Genomic DNA, 19,220 nt, shown 5'->3' on the forward strand with positions numbered 1-19,220 from the left:
TGCCTGGGACTGTACTTCAAAGCTTGTATGGTGGATTTCCTAAAGGTTGGTTTAAGGAGAATTTTGATGAGGTGAACAGTAACAACAAAGTACAATTGTTTTAGATTACTGTTTAAAACTGCAAGTTTGATTTGACAGACAAGTGGGTGGAGGTGGATGAGGAGAGTGGAAGAATGCTGGTGTTGAGAATGAATGTTTTGGACTGACTTACAAGTTTTCAAAGGCAATATATTGCTTGTACCTGTGTCATAGAGGGATAAAGTTGTGACTAAGGCTCAGGTGACCTGGATTCAGTAAGCAGATTGAGGCTTGATAGGATGGGCGTGCCTATCCCGGTGAGGTGGGCAATGTCCCTGGATGGATGGCTTGGCTATGGCAGCATAGGCATGGGGTCCCTTGCAGGGGAGAAAGTGGGCTGTGGTCACCTGAGCTTGTAAGATCTATTGCTGAATGATGAGAAGGAGAATGCATGCATGGTGCAGAGGGGCAAACAGTGAATCAGGTGCTCAGTTCCACAGCAAGAGATGGGGTTAGGGCTACAGAAATGCCTTCATTTGCTAGGATGCTGGCAAAGGTGCAGTCAACCCCCATGGCTCCCTGTAAAATGACTCCTTCAGACAGCTGTATCTTCCCTGTGCAATATCTGTTGTAAGGGGAACGAATGGTGGAGAGAGCCACTTGAACTAATTTGATCATAAAATAATCAAAACAAACACCAGTCACTAAAAGTGGAGTAGGTTTGAACATTCCAACAATAAATTAACCGGGACCATTGTCACACAAAAATACCTTCCACTTAAATTTTTGTCTCAAATCTACCTAGAGCCTGAGCATTGTGTTTAATAATAAACACACTTTCTTTGCATTGTAGCTTTTTTTTTCATTTCCGTACCAAACCTAAAATCTTATTTAATCCTCTACAAAATAGAAGTTCTGAAGTCAACACACTGGACATTAGTGTGCTAGAGGGCACCAAAGGGCTTAAAATGTAAGGCCAAAAGGCTAATCAACTCTTGTTTGATGTTTCTAGTGTGCTGTGTTAAAAGCTTTTTTAGTTTCACCAGTGTAAAATATTGCACAGAGACGGGCAATTGCATTAATTTACAACAAGGTGATATTACAACTGAAATTGCCTGCAGCTTTAAATTTAATGCCATTGATATTAATAAGTTCAAAAAAACACAAAAGGACATACAAAAACAATACCATAAGTGATAGTTCCCATCTGGGGTAGGCAACTGTGCAATAATAAATCACCTAAACGTTTTACTTGATTAAAAGAAGGTATTAGTGAGACATTGGTATAGCCTCAAAAATATTTGTATTAGGGACTTAATCTCATAAAGAAAATCTTTCATAGTACCACTGAGTTTCCTTTCTCTCAAAAATTCAACTTTTGGAATAGCAGCACAGCCTGGGCAAGAATACTTTGGTAGGCCATCCTCTCTGAGGCCAGGTAGGGTAGTTCTGTGTAGGAGAAGCAAACGTTTCATGATCGTTGTCCTCCTCTGCTTCTTTCCTAATAATGTGGAAGGCAGCAATACATTTGTTGGTGGCTTCAAGCTGTAAATAAATAAATAAATAGAAATGAAAAGAAACTGAAGATGACATGGGGTGCTCGCTCCTTTACATCTCAAGCAAAGGGAAAAAAAGAAGACGAAAAAAACAGCAGTGCGCTAATAAAATTAATGAAGGAAGTGCACTTTGTATTTCTTGATCGTACCCCCAGTATTTTGCGTCAGGAGCAGCTGCACCCTTCTTTCCAACCAGTCCCTTATTTTGGACCTTTGCTCCGCCCCCCCAATGTTTTTGGCTTTGAGCAAATTTCTTGCACTAAGAGGTTGGGAGGTGTACTGGAGGGCACCAAAGGGCTCTTGCTAGCTGGAAGAAGGACCGAGATGGCAGAGGAGGAAAGTTAATGGAGAGAGTGTGAGTGATGATAATATACAGAAGATAAATGTGATATCTTTAGATCGTGCTGAGATGGAGGCTGGTGTTTTGTGAAGGAGGCTTGTAGGACTCTGCTGTCCTTACCTAGATTGACAAAGAGGATCTTAGAGATGTTGTGATGCATCTTCGGGAGATGTTACGGAAAGGTGTGATTCTTTGTTTTAAGAAATGAGAAATAAGGTGTTTCTAGTAAGACAACTTTGCAACAGAAGAGAGGAAGGAAATGCAGTCAGAAGAAAGTACAGTTGTGTACACCTACCATAAATGTAGATGTTCGAGTGTCTTCACTGTTGCAGTCATAACTGTAGGGTGCTCCTGCCGGCAGGCAGCCCGAGGTCGGCCAGAATCCCAAAGTCTGGGTCCGGCGTCGGCTGTACAATCCAGTACCCTGACGTCAGTACGCTCTGGTACATAACCCTCAGCCGACGCCATCTTCTCCAGCCTTTCTTGCCCTAGATGTCAGAAGTCCCCAATAAATCATAAATGAATCCCACTAGGAAACACAAATACACCACAAAAAAGAGAAAAAGAGGGGATAGGAGGGAGGGAAACACCGACTGCAACAGTGAAGACACTCGAACATCTACATTTATAGTAGGTGTACACAACTGTACTATGTTCATCGTGTTTCACTGTTGCAGTCATAACTGTAGGGTGGAATCCCAAAGCAGTGAAAAAAGGGGGGGAGGTTTAGACAGACAAAGGGGCAGCAAGAAGACCCTGCAAAACAGCAGAGGCAAAGCCTGCCCTGGTCTTAGAATACAAAGGGAGATTGTAGTGCTTGGAAAAAGTATGCACAGAACTCCAAGTGGCAGCTTCCAAGATATCCTTGGTAGGAACTCCCCTGAGAAAAGCTGTAGAAGTAGCAGCTGCTCTAGTAGAATGACTTCTCACAGTACCTGGAAATTGTTTCCCATGATGAGTGTAACAAAATCTTATTCCATAAGAAATCCATTTGGAAATAGTTTGTTTGGAAATAGCCTTTCCAAGAGAACTGGAGGCAAAAGAAACAAACAATTGGTTAGATTTTCTGAACTCTTTAGTCTTGTCCAAATAAAATCGTAACTGTCTGTGCACGTCCAAGGAATGCAAAATCCTTTCCCCTTTATTCTGAGGATTAGGAAATAAGGTAGGAAGGTGAATTGTTTGATTCAAAGCCACTTTCGAAATCACCTTAGGCATGAATGTAGGATTGGTTCTCAAGGATACTCTGTCCTGGTGGAAAATAAGGTATGGTTCTACAGCCATGAGAGCTTGCAACTCTGAGACCCTTCTGGCAGAAGTCAAAGCTAACAAAAGAACTGTCTTCCAAGATAAAAACTTAATATCTGAAGATGTAGCAGGCTCAGAAGGAGGCAAAGTAAGTTTTTCTAAAACATAATTAAGATCCCAAGCAGGAACAGGAGGGGTTCTGGGAGGCCTTAAATTCTTAGCCCCTCTCAAGAATTGTCTCACCAAAGGATGAGAAAAAACAGGGAGGTCAGTATTGAAATGAGCAGAAATAGCAGAAGCATGAATCTTAATGGAAGAAAAGGAAAGTCCATTAGACAAAAGATTCAAAAGGTAAAGCAAAATAGAAGAGAGATCAGGTACCAGAGGGTCCAAGCCTCGGTCCTGCAGCCAAATGCAAAATCTCTTCCATTTAGAGGCATAGGATTTCCTAGTGCTAGGTCGTCTAGCTTCCAAAAGAACATCCAAAACTTGTTTGGGAAGGCTAGAAGAGATCAAATTCCTTTGAAGAGCCAAGCTGCCAGACAAAGGGTCTTGAGATTGGAATGTAGCAACTGACCCAGATGCTGGGACAGAAGAGAAGGGTTCAGAGGGAGAATCCAAGGAGGCTCCAAGAACAGGTGCTTTAAAGTTGGATACCAAAACTGTCGAGGCCAATTTGGAGCAATCAAGATGAGGAACTTGGGCTTGTCCTGCTTTATCTTTAGTAAAATCCGAGGAAGAGGAGGGAAGGCACATCCCGAAAGGTTTCTCCAGCTGAAGGACAGGGCATCCACTTTCCAAGCTGTTTTGTGGAATGACCTGGTGCAAAAGAGAGGCAGCTGATGATTGAGATGGGATGCAAACAGATCTATCTGGGGGCATCCCCAAACTGCAGTAATCCTGTTGAATAAGTTGGTGTCTAGCATCCATTCGTGAGGATCTAAAATGTTCCTGCTCAGGCTGTCCGCTAAGAGATTCTGTTCTCCTGGTATGAATTGGGCCTGGAGATGTAGATTCAGATTTAGAGCTGTGTCCCATAAAGCCATAGCTAGTCTGCAAGGGGGGTACGAATGAGAACCCCCCCTGCTTGTTTATGTACCACATGACTGTGGTGTTGTCTGTGCAAATCAAAAGAGGTCCTGGATGCAAAAGGTTCTTGAAGGCTAGAAGAGCATTTTGAACTGCCAACATTTCCTTCAGATTGATGTGCCATTGAAGATGATCCTTTGTCCAGGTTCCCTGCTGGCAATTGCCTAGAAAATGTGCTCCCAAGCATAATCCGAGGCATCTGTGGTTATGATTTGAGAAGGTTGAGGAAGACGGAAAGGCTTTCCTTTGTTTAACGCACACACCCTGGACCACCAAAGGAACTCCTTCTGGAGGCAGGGGATCAGAGGAATCAGAGTGTCCAGATCGTGGTAATGCTGCGACCATACACTTTTCAGATACCATTGAAGCTTTCTCATATGAAGCCTTGCATTTGGAATCAACAGAATGCAGGAAGCCATGTAGCCCAGTGCCTGCAGGAATTTCCTTGCAGTGAGCTGAGGTAGAGTTGCCAAAGTTTTGAAAATTGAAGCCAGCTGTATTTGTTTTTCTGTAGTGAGGAAGGCCCTTTGTAAGGTTGTATTTAAGAGGGCTCCCAGAAATACCATTTGTTGAGAAGGGATCAAATGTGACTTTTGTGTTCACTGAAAACCCCAGTAGGAGGAGAAGACGTTGAACAAAATCCAGATGTTGAAGTAAAAGATCCTTGCTGTCTGCCTGAATAAGGCAGTCATCCAAATAGGGGTAAATCTGAATCCCCTGGAGTCTGCAATAAGCCACTACTGGTGCCAGGCACTTGGTAAAGACTCTGGGTGCAGTAGATAAACCAAAGGGCAGCACAGAGAATTGAAAGTGTCTCGAACCTGCCTTGAACCTGAGGAATTTCCTGCGTTCCTGCCTGATGGGAATGTGTAAATAAGCTTCCTTTAGATCCAATGTCATCATCCAGGCGTCCTGAGAGAGCAGTGGAATCAGCTGCTGCAGAGTAAGCATCTTGAATTTTGGAATCTCCAAAAAGGTGTTTAACACAGAAAGGTCCAGAATAGGTCTCCATGAGCTTTGCTTTCTTGGAACCAGAAACAGTCTTGAATAGAAACCTTTTCCCATCTCTGAGAGTGGAACAGGCTCTATGGCTCTCATGGCCAGAAGAGCATCCACTTGATTTAAGGCCTCTGACCATTGATGTTTTGGCAGATCTGGCCAACCAAAAGCCTTTGGCAAGGTATGAAAGTGGAATTTGTAGCCTTTTAAAATCACGTCCAATACCCATTTGTCCTGGGTAATATGAGTCCAATTTCTGTAAAAAAGAGAAAGCTTTCCTCCGAGAGGGGCATCCAGGTAAAGAGGTCCTGTAGCCCAACCGAGAGAGTCATTGAGTTTGCTTCCTTTGAGATTGGGATCTGTCTTCTCCCCTTCTAGGTGAATAAGCAGTCTATTGTCTCGATCTGTAGGAGGCCTGAGCTTGGCCACGACCTCTGGAGTGTCTATATCTTCCCCTTTGAGGCCTGTCAGACGTGGGAAAGGACCAATTTTTGGAGGGCCAATTCCTGGAAAATCTAGGAGGCTGAACTTGCAAGAAATCTTTCACAGTTTGCATAGATTTTGCCTTTTCTTCCATCTTTTTAATAACCTCCTCAGCCTTAGATCCAAAAAGAACATCATGCTGAACAGGGGCATCTAATAATTTAGCCTTAACCTGTTCAGGTAAACTTTGCTCACGAAGCCAAGCATGTCTCCTGATAACAGTACCAGAGGCTGCGGCCCTGCAAGAAGCATCAAAACCACAATGCAAGCTATGTTTGTTCAGTTGCATGCAATACATCCTGTAGTTCCTTATCTTCTGCACATGCAAGAAGGGAGGCAAGCTTTTGCTTTAAAACAGACAAAAGAAATTGCTGATATTTAAACATATGAAACTGGCAATTTAAAGCCCTAACAGAAAGGGTAGCAGAAGTATATACCTTTTTACCCCACCTGTCTAAGGCACGAGAATCCTTCTCAGAGGGAATAGGATTCTTAGAAGAAGCAACTTTAGCAGCCTTAGAGCCCTGAGATATAGTTTCAGGATCTGCAGAAGGATTCTTAAACAGGAACAAATGAGACTCAGGAACCCTATAAAACCTATCAGGCTTAGAGGGAGCAGGAGGCATGGAGTCAGGATTCAAATTAGCCTCGGAAAAGGCATCATCCACAATGTCAAGAACAGGAGGGATAGCCAAAGGCCTATGTTGAGGAAGAAGAAGGAATTCTCTAAGCCTCTTCTTGGAAGCAGAATAATCCTGACCTTCCCAATGAAAATGTTCCCTCATCTCATGTAAGGTTTCCCCAAAAGAAAAATCTTCAGGCGGAGAGGCAGAGGGCAAGGAGTCCTCAGCATCCGAATCCTCATAAGGAGGAAAAGAATATTCCTGATCAGAGGAAGAGACAGAAGATATAGAAGCCTGGTCAGAGGAATCCATAGGAACATCCTGTCGAGGCCTTTTCTCAGGGGGGGGTGAGAACCCCTAATCATAGTAAGCAAATCTTCAGCCATCCTTAACAATTGCTTCTGTGTCCTGGGAGTAGATTCAGAAGTAGCTTGAGCAGGAGCTTTGGACTTAACAGGAGTCTTTGTTTTTGCCTTTGCCTTTGAAATAGTGATGTGAGTAGGCCTGAATACCCCCTCAGAAGCCGGTACCTGCACAGCGGTTCCGGACCCATCCGAGGGAGCGACGTCCGAAGGTCCTGCAGCAGATAAAATAGAAGGCCTTGATGGCTCCCCATGGGAGTCCGTATCGGCCATCGGTTCAGAAGTGGCGGACGACAGGGGCTGCAAAAGCGCCTCACTGACGACAGCCGAACCGGACGCTGGCTCCAGCTGCAATGAGTCCTGTTTGGACCTCGGAGGCCTGTCCTTGTCTTTGCGCTTCTTTTGAATTCCGGTAGAATCCGACGACATTCTATAATTGAAGCGTCTGCCAAAGTAATTCAGAGCCCAGTCATACCTGCGTTTGATAGTACGAGAATTAAACCTGGCACAGAACCGACAACAAGAAACGTCGTGGTCAGGGCCTAAGCAAGGTAGACAGTAAGAGTGGAAATCTTTATGAGGTATTTGTTTCCCACACGAAATACAATTATTAACTTTTTCTGACATCGGAGGAACAAGAAAAAGATTCCCCAACGGGGTACTTAGCTTTGAGAAGAGAAGTAAGAACTTCGGACCGACAACAACCAAAAACGCTGTTCGAAAATCGCCAACCAACGACTTGCGAGCTGCTTTCCACCGCACGGCAAGAAAGACTGGAGAAGATGGCGTCGGCTGAGGGTTATGTACCAGAGCGTACTGACGTCAGGGTACTGGATTGTACAGCCGACGCCGGACCCAGACTTTGGGATTCTGGCCGACCTCGGGCTGCCTGCCGGCAGGAGCACCCTACAGTTATGACTGCAACAGTGAAACACGATGAACATACTGAATGCGTAATGTTGCACAAAACGCTTTTTTTAAGAGAATGCTGCAGGCAAATAGACTGTTATAGGAGCAAATGAAACACTGGTAGCAGTGCTTAAGGCAGTAGAAAAGCTATGTAAGAAAAAAATATTTGTATAACTGTAGTCTTTGGGGAAGATTAATAGAACTCTTAGTTGGCTGGACTCCTGAAATACATTCACAGTGGCAGAGAAACGTTTTTGTGATGTGACTTTTGAATATTTCTAGCTTCTGGAAAAAGGGTTGTTTTTAGTGGACAAGAAAAAATGTTTTGTATGGAATGAATATGTGCTCACTATTTCAAATGTGAAAAAATGACAGAAACTGTGCAGTTCAGATCTTGAGGTGACAGAAAACAAAAGTTGTGTTTTTCAAAGAATTCTGTTCAAGTATGGAGACTGTTGCAGGAAAGAAGGATGAATGACATTTATGGACTAGGGCATGGAAATTTGGGGTAACGCTGAACTTTGTGTAAAACAAGCTTCTGTAGTCATGATGAATTAGAAAAGGGGGAATGTAAGGTTTGCTGGACAGAATGTTTAGTATGTTTGTGGAAGTGAAGTATGTCTTATTATTGACTGTTATAAAAGATGTAGTCAGTGTGGGAAAAGCTAGCATATTGTAAAAACTGTAAGGTGAATTGTAAGAAGTGCTTGAAAAAGTAGCATCTTTAGTTTGATTGTGAAGAGGGTTAAGGAAAGGGCAACATTGAAGGTAATGAAGAAACTGAGTTACAGATTTGTTTTGGGAAAAGAAATAATGGCAAAAAGTAAAATATTTTTCAGGGGATAAATGTACTGTAACTGAAAAGAATGATATTGAACAAATTAAAGAAACCGAGCAAAATGGGGGTGGTCTTGTAATGGAATGGGTATGAAGTATTATGAAGGAAAATGAAGAGGAAATTGACCCAAAAGAAAACATTTTTGTATGAGACTGATTAACCTTGTGGTGATACAGGTGCACATATCAGCCATGAGGAAGCAGGGTTAAGAATGTAACCAACAAAATTCCTTGTAATGCTAACGTGTCAGTCAATTCAGTCTAGCAGGGTGCATAAAATATATGACTGTTTTCATAAGCAGAGGTTACAGTTAATTGGGTGGGTAGGTGAGGCATTACCCAAGCAAATATCTGTCAGATCTCTATTTGTTTTATTTTATTTTATTTTAATTTGCATTTTTTGCCTAGGAAAGTCAACTGGGCATAAGAGCACCTTTTAGCAGTGGCCCCTGGGAGAAAAGCTCCACTTACACAAAAACTCACAGCATTATATATTTAGCATGTACATGACAAATTAGTATGAGAAACAGTGTGTAGGTTACAGTATTTATGTAAGGATATGGCTTTATACACTGTAAGAGGTAACAGAAACAGCAGTTAAGAAGATAGGATCACTTGGTATATTTGATAATGCTAATGAAAAAAGAAAATTTTCAATTACTTTAGGTTGTCTGTAAGACTATACAGTATTGCTTTCCATGGTTATATATGCTATTGTGTGGGTCGAGTTGTGACGTATTTATTCAAGAGTGGAGCATTTGCAGATATAAGCCTGTAGCAAGTGATCTTTGAGCACTGCTTTGAAGTCTTGTAGTTTTTGAATCTGCTTAAGTGGAAGAGGGATAGTGTTCCAAAGCTTCGATACACAGGTGGAGTAAAGAGCATCACCAGCTGTGTTACAGACTACATCGTTTATAGCAGTCAATAATAAGACATACTTCACTTAAACAAACATACTAAACATTCTGTCCAGCAAACCTTACATTCCCCTTTTCTAATTCATCATGACTACAGAAGGTATATGGTTGAAGCTTGTTTTACACAAAGTTCAGTGTTAACCCAAATTTCCATGCCCTAGTCCATAAATGTCATTCATCCTTCTTTCCTGCAACAGTCTCAATACTTGAACAGAATTTTTGAAAAACACAACTTTGTTTTTCTGTCACCTCACCAGATGAGTAAAAATTGTCTTGTAAGTGTAGATTTATTGTTGGATTATAATGCTGAACTAGGGGTTCAAGTGAAGCACATTTATGTGGGTTATATATTGTATTGTATTATATTGTGTACGACCAAGAGTTGAGATTGGTGGAGAATGTTTGAAATTCCAAACTACATTAGCTGTTTAAGGGATAGGCAATGCTGAGTGAGGTAAGATGAATTGGTGGTGAATTTTGCAATCTTGTAACTTTGTTTGAGTTTTATTCTCTGGAGACCAGATAGGTTTGTAAACATTTGGGAGTTGTATAATAATGAGGGGAGTAAACATGTTTTTCAGCTGTTTCTTTGGTTCATTGTCTAAGATATGGTTTGACCATATAAAGGAAGCCAAGCTTTGGAAGTAGGTTTTTGTTTTTTTGCATGCTGTTTGGATATGGGGGTCAATTTTCATGTTATTGTGTATTTTAACCTCAGGACATTCAGTATGTGTTAATGTTTAGACTTTATGTTGTTGGATGATGATATGATGAACTTGTCCTTATTTTGAGAGTAAGATTTGGGGTAAAATGCAGGAGCCTGGTCATTTTGGGGTTCATTAGCAGCTGAGTCATTTAACCAGCTTTCTATTGACGTAAGCGATTCTTAGCTTAGTTCTTGCAGTTTATTTAAGGTGGGAACAGAGCAGATTATTGTGGAATTGTCTTCATATTGAATTAGTCTGTTTGGCTGCTATATGTATGTCATTTATGAATACATTGAATAGTAGTGGACTAAGTATAGATCTCTGGGGCATGCCAACAGTGACAGGCAGGAAGGAGGAATATTTGTTATGCTATTCGACAGCTTGGTGTCTGTGTATGAACTTGCTATTAAACCAAGAGAGTGAGACAGAGTGAGTTGAAGGATAGAAATAGAGAAGAAGATTCATAAAGTAGTAGTTCATGTGAAATTGTATCATAAGCCTTGGATAAGTCATGAAAGCGTAAAGGAGTAGATTGCCAGAATTTTTACCATTGCTGATAGATTTGGTAAATAGTAATGCAGCGGTAATACTGTGACAGGGAAGAAAGACACGTGTAGAAGAAAGAGGTTTATTGATGGTGAGATGGTTGAGTAAAGCTGTCTTTGGATATATTTTTCTAGAATTTTGGATGCGGTGGTTAATATTGTTATTGGTCTGAAATTGATGTAGCCATTAGATACTTCCCGTTTATGTACAGGTATACTAACTGCTTCTTTTCTAGATGGTGAGAACATGACATTCCATGATAGACCTGTTTAATGAAAGGGTTAGGGGATGTACAATGGCATATGCAACTTTTTTTAGGTACTCCATTTGGAGACCATTTACTGAGAAGGTACTGGGTTTTCATTTAAGTAGGAGTTTTTTTAAATGATAGAGTAGAGACATGTTTTAGGAAAAATGGTTTAGCTAATGATTTGATTCGTGGAAGGTTAAGGTATTACAGCTACTATTTTTTTTTTTTTTTGTAGTACAGAGGTATGAAGTGGTTGTTGAATTTTTTTGCTATTTCTTTTGAGGGATACTAAGAAAATGAGTTAGTTTTGTATTATGACCAGGTTTTAGTAGTTTTGAGACTGATATCGAGAAGCATTTAGCGTTGTCTTGATTTGTCTGCTGCACAACACAATAGCATTTCTTTTTGTTCATTTTTATTTGTTTGTAATGTGCCCATTGTGTTCTACATTGCCCCATTTTTATTTTGTATTTGTATTTGACAAGATTTCCAAGTTTTCTGTCCTTTTGCCTTTAATGATTTATGTTCATGTGATAACTGAAGGACAGGGCTTACTTTTACTCCTTTTTTTTCCCTTAGAGGGGTGTGTTTATTTAGTATGCTGAAAAATGCTTTGATGAAAAGTATTGCATCTTCTAGGAATAGAGTTTTTAGTAGAGACCATTTGTATACTTTTAGATTTTTTTTGAAAATTTCTAGACTGAGTTCGGTTAGATTCCATATTAAGTTGAAGTGAAGTTGCCGGGAGTGGCTTTGAGCTCTATCAGCAAAAGTGAGTAGGTGATCACTTAGACTGGCTGACATGGTCCTGGTGATAGATATATTGTCAGGGCGAGAAGTTAGTATCCAGTCAAGTAGCGATTCTTTGTTACTCTGTTTATTGTACTTTGTTGTATTGTTTGAGCTATAAAAAAACAGTAAAAATTGATGCTGTAACTAGGTACGTGTGATGAGATATTTAGCCAACCAGTATTAAAATCTCAAACTAAGAAAAGTAAAACCAAGAACCACAGAAGCTCTAGTTCTCTCCCACCCAATGTCACGTCCAAACGAGGGTTACCAATGCAGAACAAAGATAAAATCCAACAGCTTACTAGAAAATAATTTATTATGAAAAAACTTAGCACTTTCATCCTACTAATGTCAGGGCTTCATCAGAGTGCAAAATTCATTCAACAGTGAACCATTTAAATCATAGTTATAAATCCCATCCTAGTTCCTATTGGTGAACGAATTAATCATTTAACTAATTAAGACTTGCCTAAAAGGGTATACATGTGAACAACATTGTCAAAACATTCCTTCCTACAAACAAGTAGTTTTCACATAAATACTATATCCAAATTTAAGCAAAGTACAATTGTTTCTAAATATATTGTGCCAAGCAAAATTATTAGCATAAATATAAATATGTAACTACATATAAATAATTTTAATAATGTGATAGGTTAAAACAATAAAATTACGAAAATATAGCATCACAAACAAACTTGCATAAAAAAAATGATTTAACCAATACAGTTGATGGCCAAACATGGACAAAAGTGCTATGTTTTTCACAATAAATTATTTTCTAGTAAGCTGTTGAATTTTATCTTTGTTTAACATTGGCGATCCTCATTTAGATGTGACATTGAGTGGGAGAGAACTAGTGCTTCAGTATTAAAATTTCCTAGAATTCTTGTTTTGTGTGGTAAGTTGCTGGAAACCCAGGACAATATATCCTACATGATGAGAATGTTATTTCCAGGTGGGATATTGATGGCAGTAATAGAAAGGAATTTGTATTGACTGTGTATAAGATAGGAGATAAGATCTTTGCATTGGTAATTTGGTGCTGAGGGTGTTGATATGCGGACAGATTTTGGTGGCTGGGGTAAATAGATGTGAAGTAGTTAACTTCATTTGATCTTGATCATCAACCTGTGGATTACGGATCCGATAAAGATCCGAGCCAGCAGCTTACCAAGATAAAGACCTGAGCTCCAAGCTACTCCCCTTTACCCATACTATAATGCAACCTCCTTCCAATCCTCAGATCTTGTTTGCCGCAGCTTCCCAACATGGGATTCTTGAGCTCCAGGCAGGTATAGTTAGGTTAATCAGCTAACTTTTCGGTCTGTGTGTTTGTCTGACTGTTAAAACATTTAATCCCTTTCCTCACTTTATCCTCGAGTATTGTGTCAAAAAAAAAATAGTAGTAGAGAAGGAAAGTTTTAGAACTTTCACCACAGTGTAGGCCTCCCCTTCCCACCATTAGTGTGTGTATATGTATGCTCGACTACTTATCCTAGTCTGTGAAGATATGTTGGAAACTCAAAAGCCGACATTTTCTAAGTGCACAGATTGTGGCCATAAGCTGTCGCTGGTCGATGGTCACACTCTGTGTGTAGTTTGTCTAGGGGTTCCTCACCTAACATCAGGCTGCAAGATATGTGCAGCTTTCAACCCCCGGGCCCTGCGGGATCACAGGACCAAGCTGATTCTGGTGGGTCTTTTACCTGTGGAGTCAGCCACCTCTTCTGCAGCATCTTTGTCAGCCACGGCTGTGACTGTTCAGGCTTCCGTCCCCTCCTCCCCTGTCCAGGACTCCTACTCCCACCTCTAAACAGGGCGAGAGAGAGGCCAGAAAAGACCAACACAAAGAAAATGAGAGAGAGAGGGAGGGAGAAAAAGAGAGATGGAAACAGGGAGAGGGGTCGCAAGAGGCAAGCGGACTCGGATCTGTCGACCCCCCCCCCCCTGCTAAAGTAGTTTCTACTCCAGAAAAAGTTGCTAGGCCATCTTCCCCGGGGCTCCATTCATGATTCTCCTTGGAGCCGGAGGAGGAGGCTCGGCCTGGTTTGAGGTCCCCCCCCCCCCCGACCGGTGTCAGTGGCATCCTCGAGATCCACAAGAAGCCTCTCTGAAGCTGATATGGACCTGATGATGAAAAGGTTCCTGCAAACTCAATTGCAGATGGGAGTGTTGCTTGCTCCCCCCCCCCAGCTGGAATGGGGTGTTCAGCTCTGACATTTGCCCCGATAGCGCCTTCTCTGATCCACCCTCGGGTTTTGGAGTCCATGGATCTGAAGAGGGGGTTGGTGCCAATGGTTCCTCCAACCTCGATGCCGGCCATGACCTCGAGCCTGTTGGATCCACTGTTGGATCCGACAGTGGATCCGACAGGCTCGTCAACCATGGCCTTGAGCCTGTCGGATCCACTGTCAGATCCGAGCTCTCAGAGCAGAGTTCTGGGCATCAGATCTGAGGTGATGAGTGTGTCATCGGCCCCGTTGTGGTCGGGGCATACCATCTCCCTTGGTCCGGCTCTTTGGCCTTGGCTCCGATCCCCTCGTCGGATCCGAGGGGCACGGCTACCTGCCCCATCAGTTTCAGGGAAGCCGGTTCCCCTTTGGCTTTTGACGTGGAGAGGGTTCTCTCTGGAAGATCGAGACCCTCTCACTCTTTCCTTGGAGTCCACCCCTGCTCCCTCACAGCTGAGTTTGTCTTCCATCATCCAGTCCTCCCAGGGACAGCCTGTGTCCGATACACCCCAGACGGTTCCCCATGGGGAATATAAGACTGTTTGTGAGCCCTCCCCGGAGAGTCCCCCCCTCAAGGATGCCTCTCGCAAATGCCAGTGCAAGAGGAGGCACATGAACTCTCCCGAGTCCCTCACTGAGGATACCGACTTGGAGGAAGGGGAAGGTTCCCGCAGATCGCTACCCGAAGAAGTTTCCTTCGGCGACATAATGGAAATACTTTGCCGGGGGGGGGGGCTGGTCCACCCAAAAATCTTCCTCAGACAAGTCGATATTTCTGGAGGTGTTCGACGCAGGCCCATCTACCTCTTGGGTGTCCCCCCAGCTGACCCTCTGGTGGACCTCATTACCACCAGAGCGTGGAATGAACTGGACACTGTAGAGCCAATACCCAAATGGCCAGACAAAGTATTGAGCCCTCTTGCTGACAAGCCCACTTGGGGTAAGGGTTCCCCAGTTGATGCCATGGTGGTGGCAGCGGCCACAAAAAAGGAACTGGCCCAGGAAAGTTCCTCGGTCCGTCCTCCAGACAAGGAGTCTAGGGCGATGGATCGTCTTGGAAAGCGGACGTTTGCTTCAATTATCTTTGCTATAAGGTTGCTGATTTACCTGGCCACATAATTAGACTGCAGGATGACCTTGTGAAGGAGTATGCAGGGTCTCCCCCGGAGTCCATTTCGGCCGAGGATAAACGGACATTCTTGGAGCATATGGCCACTCTCAAGTCTTTTATGAATGCGTCCATGCATCTACTCTCTCATGCCATCGAGGGAGCCGCTAGAACAGCCGTGTCTGGTATTGCCATGAGGCATCATGCCTGGCTCCGGCTTTGCGATTTTTCAGAACCTTTCAAGGCATACTTTGCTAATGCCCCTTTTGACAGTTCAACCCTGTTCAGGAAGACCGTCTGAGATACGCTAGTCCAGAGCGAGAAGGATGGGAAAACACTGTCGGCCGTCAGGATCTGCTACTCCAACCCTCAAAGGTCCTTCTCCAGGAACCAGCGAGGGCAAAAGAAATTGTGGTTCTGGAAGTCTCAGTAGTCCCAGAATGCTCCATACTCCTCCTCCCCTAGAGGCAGAGGGGAACAAGGTGGACATCAGCCCAGAGGCAGAGGGGGACCGAAGATCTTTGGGTCACGGGAACCCTTTTCCGACCAACCCGTGCAGCAGCCCTGAGGGGTTGTCCGACTGCTCCTCTCTGGAGGCAGTCGGGGGGGGGGGGCGTTTTTCAAGACACCTAGCCCAGTGGGAGTCCATCACGTCAGATCACTGGCTGCTTTGAATAATATCCAGAGGCTATTCTATCCCCTTCATAAACAGTCCCCTATCCATAAAACGCCTCCCGGACATCCCACCCGCTCAAAGGGAGGCGGCAGCTTTGGAAATAAAAAAGCTACTAGACAAAAAAGCAATCCAGCTAGTGCCCCCAGACGAGTCCGGATCAGGCATCTATTCCAGGTTCATTTTGGTGCCAAAAAAAGATGGATGACTTGAGGCCGATTCTGTAACCTATCCACAATGAACCTGTCCGTTGCCAAGGAGAAGTTCCAGATGGTCACTTTACAATCCATCCTGCCGTTCTTACAGGAGGAAGACTGGATATGCATGATAGACCTCAGGAATGTGTACTACCATATCCTGATGGACAGGTAATCCAGGAGGTTCCTCCATTTTTGGCTAGGAGCCAGTCACTACCAGTTCAGGGTCCTACCCTTCAGTCTCACCACAGCCCCCAGGATGTTTACCAAGATCATGGCAGTTGCAGCGGCCCACCTGAGGCTTCAGGGCATTCAAGTCTTTCCGTACCTGGATGACTGGCTTCTCACCGCCCCCACCAGGCATCAACTTGTACTAGCCAGAAACTTTTTTCTTCAGTTGTCAACTCGGCTGGGTATCACACTAAACCTCAAGAAGTCTTCTCTTCATCCTGTTCAAATTCTAGACTTCATAGGGGCAAGAATAGATTCTGTTCAGGCCGGGATATTTTTGACCCCAGACAGACTTCACAGCCTGGCCCTTCATGTCTTGGTGCTCCTTCAGACTCCTGCACCCCCAGCGGAGTTAGTCCTGAGAGCCCTAGGGTCCATGGCAGCAGCTATAAATCTGTTTTTTTGTGCATGTCTGCATATGAGAGTGTTACAGTGGACGTTACAAGTTCAGTGGTCTCTATTATATCAGTCTCTAGACTTCTCTAGACTTTCCAATTCCTCTAAGTGAAGTGTGCAAAGCTTCTGTCATGTGGTGGCTTCATTCCCAGGATCTGCAAGAAGGACGCCTCTTTGTTATGCCTCCACCCCTAGCCACGGTGACCACGGACGCCTCCCGCTTAGGGTGGGGGAGGCATTGCTTGGGCAGGACTGTCCAAGGCACGTGGATCCCAAGCAAGACCATTCTGCATATCAATGTTCTAGAGATGAGAGCAGTCCTTTTAGTGTTGCAAGCCCTTCATACCTCTCTTCCTCTGGGAACTATTGCGATCCAGTCAGACAATATGTCAGTGGTCTGGTACATCAACAAACAGGGGGAAACCGGGTCCTATCCACTTTGTCAAGAGGATAGCAGTGCACATCCCGGGTTGGTCCAACATTTTGGCAGACAAATTGAGCAGGACTATCCTTTCACCTTATGAGTGGTCTCTGAACCCTTGTGTAGTAGAACAGATCTTCCTTAGGTGGGGTCAGCCTTGCTGTGATCTCTTCGCATTGTCGTCCAACGTGAAGTGCAGTGAGTTTTTCGGTCTGATTCCCCCGACGGGGGAAGTAAGTCCCCAGAGATGCTCTTGTCCATGCTTGGCCACCTGGTCTTCTTTATGCATATCCCCTGCTTCCTCTCATGACAAAATTCTTACAGAAAGCTTGTAGGTTGGGGAGCAGGATTATCCTCATAGCCCCATTTTGGCCTCGTTAAGTTTGGTTCCCTTGCCTGCGGTCTCATCTTCTAGTTCCGCCCTGGATTTTGGATCCTATTCCGGATCTTATTCGTCATCCCTCGGAAATTCCTCCTCTGAATCTGGACAGCGTCAAGCTCACAGCTTGGTTGCTCCAGTTCCATTAGTTGCCAGGACTCCCAGTATCTCTTCCCCAGCTAAATCCATTCTGGTAGCGACACAGAAAAGTTTACATTAGTAAATGGAAACGTTTTTCCATTTGGGCTTTGCAGAGAAATCTGGATCCTTTTACAGCTCCAGTTCCAGCGGTGTTAGACTTTTTGTCTCATATTTTCCAGCAAGGGACCAGCTCTTCCACAGTGAAAGTCCAGCTGGCGGCTATATCCCATTTTCACGTATTGGAAAATTCAGGTTCTCTAGCTGCTGCCAGAATGTGAAAGACCTTTAGTAAAGGTACTTTTCTTCTGAGACCTCCTGTCAAAAACCCTTCCCCTCCGTGGGATTTGACATTGGTTCTTCAGGCCTTAGTTGCGCCCCCATTCAAGCCCTCAGCATCAGTTGACTTGAAATTCTTGTCATGGAAGACAGCCTTCCTGGTAGCTATCATTTCAGCCAGGAGAGTGTCTGAGCTTCAGGCGCTATGAATGAAACCCCCCATACCTAGTTTTTCATAAGGATAGGGTGTCGCTCAGGACTAACCCATCTTTTCTTCCTAAAGTTGCTTCGGAGTCAAACTTTAATCAGTCTATTAATTTGCCTGTATTTTTCCCTAATTTTCAAAATAAAGGGGAATACAAACTTCATTTGCTAGATGTTCACAGGCAGTTACATTTTTACTTGCATAGGTCCAAACCCTTCTGTAAGTCTGATCAGCTTTTTGTTTCCTTTGCTAAACCCTTTTTAGGAAAACCAGTTTTGAAGATGACTCTCGCTAAATGGATTTCACTTTTTATTTTACAAGCATATAAAGAACTTGGATTACCAGAACCAGAAGGGGTTCATGCTCACTCTACCCATTCTATGGCTACTTCTGCTGCATTCTGGTCTAGAGTTTCCCTGGATGATATTTGTTCAGCAGCTACCTGGGCCTCCTCTCACACTTTTATTACTCATTATAAGCTAGGTATGGTGCCTAGAGGAAGGGCTTCCTTTGGCTCTGCAGTGCTCCAGAATATCCTTCCTTAAGGGCCTCCCAAGATTTTGGGTAACAGGGGACTCTGTCCCACAGGTTGATGATCAAATGAAGTTAGCTACTTCAGATAAAGAAGTTATGTACTCACCATAACGTTCCATCTGAGTAGTTAGACTTCTTTTGTCAGCAACCTTCCCTCTGACCTTGGTGGTTATTTCTCTGTTTGGGCTCGATGTCCTGAGTTTGACCAGCCTGGTGTATGTGTTCGGGTCAGGTTTTTGGTGTCTTAGGTTGTTGTGTGTCACGTATTTGGTGGCAAACTCGATCTGAGGATTGGAAGGAGGTTGCAGTGTAGTATGGGTATGGGGAGGAGCTTGAAGCTCGTATCTTTAGTTTGGTAAGCTGTCAGCTCGGATCCGTATCCCACAGGTTGCTGACGAATGAAGTCTAACTACTCAGATGGAATGTTTTGGTGAGTACATAACTTCTTTTTACTTCTCCGGCTTTCTTGGTAATAAGGTGAGCTCTAAGAATTCTCTAACCTGGGGGTAAGATTTCTGCATCTTTGATGGTGGGCTTTAGCTAGATTCAGTGGTCACTAATAATCAGGGTGTGATGGGATATGAAAACATTCTTGTCAGCTCTTTTGTTAGTAATAGTTCTCAGAGTTAAGTAGATATGTTTGAATTCTTTATTGGTTGCATCAGGGTTTGTCGAATTATAGGTGGTAGCAAATGTGAGGATGGAAAAAGGAAGCTAGTCTTGTTTGGACCAGGGTTTGGGTGTATGTT

General features: G+C 43.4%; 1 protein-coding gene across 6 annotated transcripts in view; it reads left to right on the forward strand.

Moving 5' to 3' along the window:
• PPP3CA (protein phosphatase 3 catalytic subunit alpha) overlaps positions 1-19,220 on the forward strand; it is a 2,125,362-nt gene that overhangs the window by 1,466,626 nt on the left and 639,516 nt on the right. The gene's annotated exons all lie outside the window — the stretch shown is intronic.

This window comes from Protopterus annectens, chromosome 2.part1 (assembly GCF_019279795.1).
Source record: "Protopterus annectens isolate FY-2018-M chromosome 2.part1, PAN1.0, whole genome shotgun sequence".
NCBI lineage: Eukaryota > Metazoa > Chordata > Ceratodontiformes > Protopteridae > Protopterus > Protopterus annectens.